The sequence below is a fragment of the Corvus brachyrhynchos genome, unplaced genomic scaffold (assembly GCF_000691975.1).
Source record: "Corvus brachyrhynchos isolate BGI_N302 unplaced genomic scaffold, ASM69197v1 scaffold245, whole genome shotgun sequence".
In the NCBI taxonomy this organism is placed as follows: domain Eukaryota; kingdom Metazoa; phylum Chordata; class Aves; order Passeriformes; family Corvidae; genus Corvus; species Corvus brachyrhynchos.
In genome coordinates this window covers 1,622,713-1,635,099 of record NW_008238988.1, presented here as the reverse complement: position 1 = coordinate 1,635,099, position 12,387 = coordinate 1,622,713, and the positions used below count along the sequence as shown (strand labels likewise).

Genomic DNA, 12,387 nt, shown 5'->3' with positions numbered 1-12,387 from the left:
TCAAGACATGGAAAGGATTAACACCTCTGAAAGACAGGGTCAGCCCACTGCAATAGATGTGAAATAACTCAGTTAAACCATGGGGAAATCCAAATTTGACAGGCAAAGAAGACCAAAAGGTTATTTAAACTTTTAGTATCTACTTCATTTAATTATAGGAAGCTTGGTGAAATAACCTTAAAAAGTATCCCTGAGATTCTTCAAGTGAAACATCTCACCCAGCAAGAGTTAAGGTTTTCCCAGCTGGGAGCTCTCGGTTGGCAGTGTGTGATTAAGGAGTGCTGGCTGTTGGAACATACTGTAATTGCCTGTAATATGATGACAGCCACTGCTTCAGTGGGGAGCAGCCACTTGGGGACAAAAAAAAGACCCAAGACACAAGCATGCTACCATTAAGGAGCATGCTATCAAGAAGAAATACACCATGAAGAGGATGTGCTTCTTTCACCTAAAACTTCTCCCTTTAGCCTTAAGTGGCTGGCGTAGCTCTGCCACTGAGGGTGCTTTAGCTCAAGAGACTGAAGGAATTACAGTTTTTTAGAGTAAAAAATCTGTAATTGTCAGCAGAGCAGGGGCCTTCTATTTATGGCATGATGAAATTAAATTAATTTTTAGAGAGCAAAGACCCCATTTCAATGATTTTGCTAATGTTTCCTCATACTTGCATGTGCACCAGTGAAGAGTTCTTCCTTTCTGGGGCAGAACATCAAGGGTAATCACCCAGAGACAGGAAAGGCAGGAGGAGAGCTATCCACCAGCTTGTGAGGTTTCTACCACAGCATGGAAACACCGCACCAGCCACATGAAACCTCAGTGTGCTGCTCCCTGAAGCCACCTGTGCAGAGATGGAGTCGCTGATGACAGTCGTGGCAGAGCCACTCCTGGACAGCACCATGGAGCTGCCTATGTGACACTTCATCCTGTGAGGATGAAGTGCTCTCCCTGTCCCCAAAGGGACCACTGAAGGTTTTCCCAGCTCAGGAGATGTGACTGAGGCACTTGGCAAGAGCCTGGCATTTATTTCTGAAGGGGATCTTCAGGAGGAAGAGGCAGCACAGGAGAGTTAGCTGGTGGGGTTATGGGGATGGCACGAACAGATGGTGTGGTGAAGAGCCACTTCCTTCCCATTTGCACACTGACTGCACTAAATCAATGCCTGGGCTTTCCTGGCAATAAGCTAAGGCTGTGCTGTGAAGGGTTTTAACGAGCTGACTATACCCTAGTTGTGGGTATCACTCTGTTGGGTCTCCACACTTAATCTGCTCTTGGGGAAAGCTCCTTCCATTTTTTTCATGTGCTTCTTGGTGATCTTCCCTAATATCTGTATCACGGCCATCGCCTCTTTGCTAGGTGTGGATCTCTGTAAAGCTCACCAGCACTGGTTTTTTTTCCCATCCCTGTACTTAGCACTGGCATGGGATGCTCCGTAGGGGCTGAGCCTGCTGTTTTTGCAGCTTTAGCTTATCTCATTGCTCCAGACCTAAAAAAATGAGTTTGTAACCCTCAGTATTGTATACTCTGGCAAATCTGGCTTTAAAAGTGATCAGAAATTACCTCCTCATGTAAAATTGGAGTCAAACCTCTCTTCCTGTCTGAGGCTAGAAGAAAACCCTGTATCTGCACAAGTAACAGGCCTTTGCAATCAGTAACATTGACAATTCTGTATTTCCCTATTTGTGGCCATGCTTCACCCTGTTTACACACAGTTTGTATTGCTTTCTACCACTCCCTGTGCACACACAATTAATGAAACACCATCTGGTGCAGGATAAACACTGCTGCAGGGATGCAGAAAGACACTACACAAAAGTACAGCTCTCTACCTCTGTTATTTTCCATCTCAGATGCTGTGTTTCCCTCCCAGAGGTCCTTCTGAGCTCAGAGACTTTGGTTAAAGCATCTCCCTGTTTTTTCTCTGGTTTGATTATTTTTTTCTGATGTCTGAAAAAATCCAGCTAACCCTAAGCCTCCCACACAAGACAGCAGTTCTTCAGTCACCTTCTCCCAGGAAGGTCTTGTCCAGGAGGTTGACTCTCCTCAGTGGGGTCTGCCACTTGCCTTAGATGCTGGGGGATGCCTACAAATGTGCAGCTGTGTCGGATGTTAAGACCATGAAGGTGCTCAGAGGGCTGGAGCACCTCACCCACGGCGACAGGCAGAGAGAGTTGGGCTTGTTCAGCCTGGAGAAAACTCCAGGGAGACAGACCTGAGAGCCCCTTCCAGTATCCAAAGGGGCTACGAGAGAGCTGAAGAAGGACTTTTGACAAGGGCACATAGTAACAGGACAAGGGGAAATGGCTTTAAACTGCCAGAGGGCAGGTTTAGATTTGATTTAAGGAAGGAATCTTCCCTGTGAGGGTGGCACTGGCACAGGCTGCCCAGGGAAGCTGTGGATGCTCCATCCCTGGAAGTGTCCAAGGCCTCATTGGACGGGGCTCGGAGCAACCTGATGTCTTTTCCTGGTCTTAAAATCAAGAGTCAAACATGGTTAGAAGGGGAAAGGGATTTTACCTTGGTATTTACTTTAAGGATCCCTAGGTGCACACATCCAGGTCAAATGCACTGAAATGCACACTGCAATGCACACCCTCAAAAGATCTGGTATAACATTATAGGTTTTACTAATTAGCAGATCTATCAAAGATTCCCCAATGAGAGGCTCCAGTGAGCCCCCCTCCCCAAGGAGCCTTCCCCTGGATGGTTCTATCTTGGTTTACAGAATATGTTCTGGAGAGGACCTTGGGGTCTGGGGCACACTGATCCCTAGCTACGAAGCTTCTAAAATGTTTAGTCTCTTAACTTGACAAACAAGTCCAAGAATGTAGGCAAAACGCACTAAGAATACAGAAGTTGTAAAAAAGGTATAACAGGGGTATAAAAGAACAGGCAAAAAATCTTCATGGCATCAACCTGCTCTAGTGGAAGGTGTCCTGCCCATGGCAGGGGGTGTGGAAATGATCTTTAAAGCCAAACTGACCCAAACCATTCTGTGATTCTGTAATTTTAGGTTCCACCATGGGGCAAGGCTGATCCGTGGGGTCAGAGCATCTGCCCTCAAGAAGGCCAGCAAGGCTAAAGAAGGCTGTTGGGGGTTTTGTAAATCCAGTCTCTGTCCCAGCAGATTCCTTACCATCCCTATTAGCAGCTGTCTGACATGTTGGACTGAATTTGAGCCCAACTGGTCTGGCAGGAAGCTCTTCATGGGACACATACTACAGAATTTCTAACAAATGCTTTAAGTTATGGCTGATGGTTCATAGGGCTCAGTCAGGCATCTGTTTGGTACATTAATGCATGGTTGCACTGAGCTTGTAAATTATTATTCATGTACTTTTGTAGAGCATCTTGAGGTTGTTGGCGGAGTCCTTCACTAAATGGGAACAGGGACAATTATTCACACATGAAAAACATGCATGATTCAGTTCATCCATTTACATTTCTAGTGTAGCCTTCCTTGGCAGGATGGCTAATACAGCCTGGGAGAAGGATGGTCATTCATAATTGAGCTGCTCTGACCAACAACTGTTCCATTTAAAAAAGGATTTGCCTCAGACACACAATGGCGATGGAAATTCACTACTGGAGTCAAGGAAGGCACAACTGGCAAAAATAGTGAGGTTAGACACAGAAATTGATTACTGTTAATGCTCTGTTAAGGTCAGGGACATGGACAAGGAAAACTGGATGTCTGTGCACTGAGAGGGAAGCAATGGGCATGAATGGAAAAGCAAATTTAATCACAATAAAAAGGCTTCATTTTATCTGACCAGTTAGAAATATCCTGATTAGAAATGGCTGTTCTTTGCTGCTGTCATCTGCTGGTTGCTTAGGTCCCCATTTTCACATTTTTAAGGGAGTGTGAAGTGCTTTAGGCTCTCAGAAAAAGCCAGAGCCTGCTCCTGCGGTAACAGGAGTGCTGTTCATATAAAAAAGAGGACAATGGACTGCTTCCAAAGGGATATGTACTCACAGAACACGGAGAGGTAAGTCCCCCTGCTCTGGAGGTACAGTGACTGATGGAAATTTAATATAGGAAACAGTATATAGAACCTTTTTGGCAGCTGAGACAGCTTTGTGGAGTACTAATAAAAAATCTGATATTCCTAAACCTAAAAGTCAGAGGGGAGGTCCCAAAGTTAAAAATATCAAAAGATCACTGACAGTTTAATTAATGGAGTTAAAAGAGTCAGAGGCTTTTATAACTGCTCACACTATGCTCCTTTTTTTAACAGTAACCTACAACTGAAAATTTATATTATGGTTTTGCTATCTTCAGGAAGGGAAACAAACTAGGAGCAAGGGCTGTAAACTCTGAGAAGTAAAAATATGAGGAAAAAACCCATGAATTAATAATACATAATCCTTCCTAAACACACAGAATATTTTTGGCATTCAGAGAATTGCCCAGAATTGCAATAATAGGGGATTCAGCTTATTTCAGGTGCTTCTCAGAATGTCCCTGTCCCTCCTGACAGCTGTGCCCACCTCTGGCATCTATTTAAGCATCTCCTAAATTTGCTCCTCCGGACTTTCTTTGCATGGGACCTAAACTGAGCCAGCTTGCTAATCACAGCCACTGGCAGACAATTAAAAAAGGCACAACCAGCCATCATTAAGTTGGAAGTGACAGGCTGGGGTTTTTTTTAACTAAAACTAGTGGGATTCATGCAAACTTCTCCACGAAGTTCCTCTTGCACTTTGTTTACAATTTAATACTTTCCTACGTGCACTGTAGAAAGCAGCCCCAAAATACCATTGAAAGTAAGGTAAATCTAGGATTTGCAGGACTGCAATGCTTGTTATGTGCTGAACCAGCATGTTTGGGTATTACTGCATTTGTGAAGTGTGAGCTGAAAAATAATAGATTAATGGATTTATACTTGCACAGAAAAGAAAGACCTTATACAGGGAGTTTTATTAACATTTGAGAAGCTATTTATTTATTTATTTATTTGAGGAGCCTTTCTGTTCAAGTCAAGGCAAAAACCTGTTCAGAGAGTACAGGGGAAGAATAAATAAAATCAGTACTGTCTCCATTGCAAAACTGCTGTGAAATTGTTACTGATCATTTCTAGATGGGTCAAAATGGATCCCATTTTGGGCACAGCCAGACAACGCCCACTTGGATGAATGCTCAAGCTCTGCCTGTGCCTTGTGAAGCCCATGGGGAACCACTGACATGAAGTTCTCTTTCCCCAGCCATGGCTTTGTGTGCATTTCTACAAGCATTCACAGTCTGGCAGAAGTAAGGTTTAGGGGGTGAGAAGTCTGGGGTAGAAGCTCATTTTATACCTGCAAGTCACACTGTGCTGTTGCTAAAATGTCTGGTGTTCAGCTCCAGGAAGCAATGACAGAATTAATCATCTCAGTTTTTTAACATTTCCCCCTTTTCTTGCAGTTATCACATTGAAAAAATTGTAGATCTGCACAGGAATTAGGCTCAGCAGCCTCTGTAAGAAGAAATCCATTGCTCTGGAATAATTGCTTGGAGGGGTGTGAGGTAACACAACACACGTCTGTCCCCACTTTCTGTGCAAATCCTGCCTGCTGGTAAAAACTTTCTTAACTGGAAATCAAAAATGAAATGGCAATGTTCCATCCCATTGCACCATGCACATTCCCTCCCCTTTCTTTGCAGTGGGAAGAGATTAAAAGCATCAATTTTAATCGATGAGGGGAGGTAAACACAAGATATTTATTTTTTAATATTTACAAGATTAAAAATAGCAAACCTTTGATTTATTTTTTTATTAGCAGTCATGTCCTGTGCAAGCAATGCTGCCTTGAACTGGTATTAGCAGACAGCCTGCAGAATGCTTTCTGTGTCAACCAAGGAGAATATCTTAATTATGGCAGCTTTCTAAGGAAGAAAATAGTATTAATTCACAGAAAGCACAACAGCAAATAATCATCAATATGGATCTTCACTCTAACACAGCCAGTTCACATTTTTGTCTCCCTATGGATGCTGCCCATCCCTGACATTTCTGTTCAATGATCTTTCCACACACAAACAAATCACCCAGATTGCACTGCCTGCCTGAAGAAGGGCTGCTCATACCTTTCAGTGGGTAACTCAGCTGAGTGCCTTTAGTATCCACTGCTGAGTCCCTGCGTGCAGAAAGCATCACATCAGCACACAGGATTCTTTTTTATGCAGCCAGACAATGCTGTTCAAAGATCCTTGAATGAAAAGTGTGCTAAATTGCCTGGCATTTCTCAATAAAGACCAGCAGACAAACAACATAAAATGACCTTTTGATTTAGATTTAGAGAGGGAAGTTACACATACAGGAAAAGAGTAAGTCCACCTCTGTAATGCCAAAGGATTATCAGAACTGGGTTCAGTCCTGCTTTTAACAGATCTGGTGATTTGCCTCTTGCTCCTACAGAAGCATGGTCAGGACATCTGAGGAAGTATTTAACTCAGGGATTATATCCAGAATAGAATATTGGCCTGCTGGCACCTGGGGAGTGTGGCTCTAAAACACTACTAAAGATGGCAGTGCACTGGCTGATCTCTGCACCTGCCTGCAGTCTGAAGGCAAAAAGTGCTAATCCAGACTGGGAATCCATAGTACCCCAGGCCTCCCACAGATCCCATGGGATATTCAGTGCCTGGGTTTCAGATGAGTATTGAAACAGTCAGAGAGGAGAGGAGAGGAGAGGAGAGGAGAGGAGAGGACAGGACAGGACAGGACAGGACAGGACAGGACAGGACAGGACAGGAGTTTCAGTGGAAAGAGATTTACATCCATCATCTAATTCAATTGCCTGACCACTTCAGGGCTGATCAATGAATGATGATGATGAATGATCTTAAGGGCAATGTCCAAATGCCTCTTAAATACTGACGGGCTGATGGCATCAACCACCTCTCTAGGAAGCCTGTTCCAGTGTTTGACCACCCTCTCAGTAAAGAAATGCTTCCTAATTTCCAGTGTAAACCTTCCCTGGAGCAGCTTTGAACCATCCCCACATGTCCTGTCACTGGACCCAGGGACAAGAGATCAGCAGGTCTCTCTCTCCCCCTTCCCCTCCTCAAGCAGCTGCAGAGCGAAATGAGGTCACCCCTCAGCCTCCTTTTCTCCAAACTACACAAGCTCAAAGTGCTCAGCTGCTCCCCACTCTCCTTCCAGCCCTTTCACCAGCTTTGTTGCCCTGGATGCATTGAAGAGATTTCACACTAATCACCAAGTTCTGCTCTTAGCCAGGAGTGCAGCCACAGCCAAGCGAGAGGAAACCACTGTGCTCCCTCTGGTCCTCCAGGTAGGGGGTTCAGAGGTGCAATTGAACCTCATTTCCCAGGGTCAGTATGACCTGAAGAGCGCCCAGAAGAGATGAGTGTAGGGGAGATGATGAAGTGGCAGAAAGGAGAGGGAAAGGAGTGAGGCACACAGAAAAGAGTCCAGCTCACAGCTACAAAAGTGAGACAGCAAACCCACGCCAGCTCTTGCAGCACTCACTCTGCTCCGACAGCTGTCCCACGCCGTCTGGCAGGGGCTGAACTTGAAGCTGCTGCAGTTCTCCCTTTCAATTTTTGTGCTGCTCTCCTACCTAGCAAAGTCACACACAGTCCTCCAAGGACTCACTTCCTTGCTTTGAATGCCTTAAACTCAAATCCCCATGTCCCTGAAGAGGGGCAAAGACACAAAGAATTGCTCAGGGGAGCAGGAGATGGGAAAGAAGAGATGCAGGAAAAACTCTCACCTCAGATCCATAATTCTCACTTGGAAGGATCCGTGGGGCTCTCAGTGGCAGAAGGTAGAGGATGGCCTGTGCTGGGTTGTCTGTAACCACACAGCTACAAATACACAAGGAATTGCTGCACTATCTGTACTGATAAATTCCTCACATGGGTTTGGCCCAGATCCCTGAGCAGTTTCTCAAGAAATTTCCAGACCAGGACCACCAATCAACACTTTGGAAAAGGTCACTTTATCTGAAGGCTTGGAGTGGGCTCTTCTCACCCAAGCACATTTGATGTACAAGTCTAGACACCATCAGAGGTGGTATTAGATGTAAACCAGTGAAACAGTCCTTTAGGAAATATTGCAATTATTAACATATCTGGAGAGAGCTGGGAATGCAATAAAGCTAAAAAATAAAAACCTTTAAAAACTGTCCAAAGTGAAAGTCTTTTCAAGCATAATGGCAGCTGCAAAGTCTGCTAAGATGTGAATAAAATAAAACCAAATTGATTTTTGAAGGTATTACTTATTTGCTCTGTAATCATGCTGAAGAGCCACTGAAGGTAAACTACAGCTATAGGACCTAATTTTCTGCAACAACATGTTCATATGAAAGAAAAAAAACCCCAGACAACTGAAGAGAAGAGAGGGAGAGAAAAGGCCTGAGACAAGGATGATGCTCTGACCCCTTTCCATGTAAGCAAGTCACTCCCTGCGACTGATGAGGACTGAGTGTGAGCACCAGCTGGTGAAGTGCAAACAGCTCTGAAAGAAGCTCCTGCAATTGTGAATGGCTTAATTCAGACCTCAAAACCTGTGGAAGTCCCCACGGTCACCAGAACACAGGTGACCTTCAGGGGCAAGGGCTGATATGCCAAACAATGCTCTCTGCCTCTCGCATTGCTTCTGCATCAGGACACTCACTAATGCAGCACAGCATTGGGAGGGTCTTGAAAATGAAAATAGGGGTGGTGAATGAACCTTGGGACAACCTTCACTTTTAGGACACGTGAATGCAGGATTCAGCTTCAAATAAAGCTTTTCTAAAAACCACGTGACACAGAAATGACAAGTGATTCAGGCAAGAAACCGCATGTGATGCATTAAAACCTCAAGCAAGAAGACGAAGGCAATTTAAAAAGAAATTATTCTAATCTGAAGGAAAAAAGGAAAATAGGACGTGTGTGTTAACACAGTCTGATGGTCTCACTGGCTAAAAAGCCCCAGAGATTCAGCGTGCTGGAGGTATTAGATAACATCAGTTGCTTACAGTGTTGTCCCTGGCATTAAGAGCATCGCAGGGAAAAGAGCTGAGCCTCCCCGAATGGGATTTCTCTGCCTTAAATGCACTCATCTCTCCTCACATCTCCTTGGCTCACTCTCAGCACACCTTCCAGGAGCAAACGCACCAGGGGTCAGACATGGACAACTGTCCTCTTCCCTGGCTGCTCCTGACTCATTCCTTTAACACAGCTCATTCTGCCCACAGTAGAAAACAGCAGGATGTGACTGTGTGCCTTAAAAGCTGTGAGTGAAATCTTTGCTGAACTGAAACACAGGAGAATTTTGGCTGTGATTTCAGGAGGGACAACATTTCAGCTGGATTTTTCCCTGCACTTGCACAGGCTGTGCTGGGCTCGCAGTTCAGTGGAGGTGGTACATTAGCTGGTGCAAATGGAAGCAATGATGAGAAAAGGGAAAAAAAACCAAACCCAGAATGTGGCTGGAGCAGGGGCTGTTTGGAGGTAGGGCAGCACTTTTCCAGGACAAACATCCTTGTTCTCGCTCATGGAGATAAACACAACACACCACAGCACAAGTGTAGGAATGAGGTCGAGAAGAGGGCATGGACAGTAGCAGGGGATCAAGACCACCCAAGACCCTCAAAGCCTTCCAACCCATTTCCAGAAAGGTCTGGAAGAACTGACTATGCGTGCTAACCAATTTGCATAGAAAAATGAAACTTATCTCTGGGATGGGCAAAACCTATCTACAAAGAGATACCTCCAGGAAGCCCGGGCATGTGTGCACCCCACAACCCTGGACACCTCAGCAGGAGCAATGCTGGAACCAGGACTGGTGACCTCTCTTCCTCACCTTTCTTTTGCTTGCTTGCTTGCTTTCACTCATCTCTCTCTTTCTCTCCTCCCTTTCACCCCACTCCTTTATCCCAAACCCACTGTGTGCTTGCACAAGGAGATCAGGGACTAACTCACAAAAATTCCTGTGCCAAGTGTGTAATTTACAAATGAAACTTTGCAACCATTTCCAAAGACCCCCTGATTTTTGTTGTTCCTTTCGACCCAAGATTTCCACCCTGGGTGCTCACTTCCCTTTGAGGGTGGGATGCCACAGAGCCTCCTAGAAATCAGTCGTGGCTCCCCTCCTCAGACCAAGCTCCATGGCTGAAGCTAGCAGAGAGGCCCCCCTCCAGCTGTGTGAAATCTTGAGAGGCACTTAATGAATTAGATATTATTAATATTCTCTTCCAGCATCAGAAGGCAGTAATTAACTCTTTGAAGACTCATCCCAAACCCTGCTTTATTACTCAATCCTCAGAGGTGGCTGTGTAATCTCATTGTGATTTTAAAGAATATCTGTCCAGAATAATTATTTGCCTTGTTTGGAAAAAAAAAAAAATTTCAAAGTCCTGGTTCTGCCTTGGAGTGTGCATTAGTGATCTTAGACATGCTGTAAAGATTTCAGAGCACGAAACATGATATGCTGCAATACTTTTCCTGAGCAGATGCCTTAAGGAGCTCATTCAACATGCCAGGCTCTAAATGCTATTTGGGAGTGAGAAAACGTTATTTTCCCACTTCAACAAGACTTTGGCTTCCCTGTCATGTGGAAATAACCTTTTGTGCTCAGCACTATTATTAATTTATTAGCCTTTTGAATGTCTAAATGTTTTGCAGTCTGTGGACTACATCAAAGTGCTGGCTGAGGGACAGGGCAGCACAAACACATTGTGTGTGCACCCAAATCCATGGATGTGTGTTTCAAAGAGCAGCCCTGGCGCAAGAACACTTCTGCCTATATATTTTTGACAGTGAGAACAGCCATTTTCTCACGCACAAAACCCCAAGGAGCGTATTTATGCTATAATTAAATGTCAAACCTTGTGAGTGATGACTATGTAGAAAAAGTACTAAGTATATATTTCTATAGAAATCAATTAAAGGAGACGATGACTTTCTTTCCATTTAGATTACATGACCCCAGCACAAGCTGCTGCAGCACAGTGCAGCTGTCAGCCCAGTCTCACTGCCTGAGCAACTGCTTTTTGTTCACCTGATGGAACCCTCCTGGATGGCACCGATTCTCCTCAGGGACGAACTCACCACCAAACGCTTCTCTGATTCCCAACAGGCAATCACGTATCCTTCCAGCAGATAGGAGGTTTGAAACAATCCCCTGAATAGCTTTATGTAACAGGACTTAGGTTGTGTCCCTGGTGTTGAATGTAGCATGATCTATTTTGTGCCCAGGAACAAAACACAGAATTTCTGCAAAGCAGGCTCTGGCTCAGCACATCTGACTGCAATGCCAGGCTGCTTCCAAAACAGTTACTGACTGAAACTGCAGGAGAGGGGTGGAGTTCATCTGATGTGCCTGAGGTATTTAGAAGTTAGTGATCGTGGACTCTGTGAAAAAAAGGGGATGGTTTTCCCATCCCAGACTAGGCACTGAAGAGGGGCCAGATGCTTTTCTCCTAGAGGAACCACCCCTCATGGGCTATGAAGGCGATTGGTGACTACCCTGGACATCATCACCCAATTTTTAATGAAATGAACTCCACTCTGCATGTCCCACATCGACACGAACCTTCTCTGACCCTTCATCCACTCTCACGTACTGCCCACACATTCCCCCAAACAGCATTTTCTTTACTTCTGCAAAACCTAATGTTTCTTTAGGAATGCTGTTCCCTCTCACTGGGAGTCACTGCCCCCATGGCAAAGTCTGTGTGCCAGACACTGAGCTAAACAGCAGGTATCTCTACTGGGAACTTGAGTTCCACGAATTTTTCCACCTGGGTGATTCCCCAAGCCAGGGCCCTGCAGGGAAACCAATTTTCCTTAAAAAAAGGTGCATGAGAGAGAAGAAAATCCACGACAACTCAGCCAGGAGGCTACTTCCCCATATGCATCCCTGGACTGCAGAGCTCAATTCCAGCACACTGTCCTGTCAGGAACAGAAATGTCCATGTTTTTCTCAGGAAGCCAGCTGGAGTGACAGGTTCACGGATTTAAGAAGGAAAGAATACATTTTGGTACAATGTATGTGGCATCATCTTGTCCCATGAAATCAGCATCAGCAATGCCTGAGCAGAGTTGTCATCGCAGGGCTGTAGCTGGTGAGATGGCAAGGGAGGGAATGCTAGAGTCGAGGCTTGGAGCACTTCTTATCAACAGAGAAGTGATAAGCTAGAAACCACGAACCAGCTTTCAAGCCCCAAAGCCCTCCTTCAGGTCTGAAGTGGAGTTAACAACCTTCCAGTCAGAGGTAAGCTGACAAGCTGGAACCAAACCTGATTATAACTCAGCTCTTTCAGGCTCCAGCACAGACACAGGGGCACTGTAATCCCATTGCATCTGCTTCCAGCCATGGGTATTTTGTGCCATACTTGGGATATTAATGAGCACAAGCAATGCACAAAAATTGAAACCTCCTCTGAAATCAGCTCCAGTGG

At 45.0% G+C, this 12,387-nt stretch overlaps 1 protein-coding gene across 1 annotated transcript in view; it reads right to left on the bottom strand.

Moving 5' to 3' along the window:
* The window catches only part of KCNH5 (potassium voltage-gated channel subfamily H member 5), a 153,278-nt gene that overhangs the window by 16,674 nt on the left and 124,217 nt on the right, over window positions 1-12,387 (bottom strand). The window lies entirely within an intron of this gene.